This window comes from Tupaia chinensis, unplaced genomic scaffold, assembly GCF_000334495.1.
Source record: "Tupaia chinensis unplaced genomic scaffold, TupChi_1.0 Scaffold148234_1, whole genome shotgun sequence".
NCBI lineage: Eukaryota > Metazoa > Chordata > Mammalia > Scandentia > Tupaiidae > Tupaia > Tupaia belangeri.
In genome coordinates this window covers 3272995-3273755 of record NW_006208084.1, presented here as the reverse complement: position 1 = coordinate 3273755, position 761 = coordinate 3272995, and the positions used below count along the sequence as shown (strand labels likewise).

The following is a 761-nucleotide window of genomic DNA, read 5'->3' as shown; positions in this document are numbered from 1 at the left end:
TGTTTTTCTGGGCGGCCCAGGTGCCCTAAAAGAAAAAAAAAAAAAAAAAAAAAAAAAAAAAGAAGAAGAAAACCAACAACAGCAGGGCTCCCTTCCCATAGGAAACCTAATGCGTCTTGTTCCTTTCAAGTAGAAATCTCCGGAAAGCCACAGGAATACTAACACAACGCCCAAGAATACTAACACAACGCCCAAGTCTATCCCAGGCTCTTTGCTAGGCCCCTCTAAGATATGATCCTATGGAATGGGCACAAACAGGCCTAGTAAAACCCAAACTAAGTCCGCATTGTAGAGATGGGAACACTGCAGCTAAGAGAAATTCTTATAAACCTCCTGGAATCACAAAGCTGGGGAGAGTCCCATTTGAACTCAAGTCACCTGGTATGAGTGCTTACGCTTTTACTCCATTACCTGGTTCTAGGTGGATTCAAGGATCAAACTATTCCTGGATCCCTAACCTTTGAAGTCACACAAATTACTCCCCAAAAGGTATAATCAATCCATTTGGCTCATCTAGAGTCAGACACTGTACTTCAAATAAAATGTGTCTCTTCAAAATAATTTAATTTAGGGAACCAGCAGTTAGCGTAATGGCTGTGTCACTGGACTCCCACGTAGTGGACCACGGTTCGCATCCCGGACCTGGTAGCTTAAAACTCACGCCGGGCGCGTGTGCGTGCATACCCAAGATCCCAAGAGGAGAATGGAGGAGAAGGGATTGCGGCGTGACCATACCCTCTGTGGCGTGATTCCCCGACTTC

The 761-nt window shown here is 45.3% G+C and overlaps 1 protein-coding gene across 4 annotated transcripts in view; it reads right to left on the bottom strand.

Annotated features, from left to right (window-relative positions):
* The window catches only part of SYN3 (synapsin III), a 523616-nt gene that overhangs the window by 370669 nt on the left and 152186 nt on the right, over positions 1-761 (bottom strand). The gene's annotated exons all lie outside the window — the stretch shown is intronic.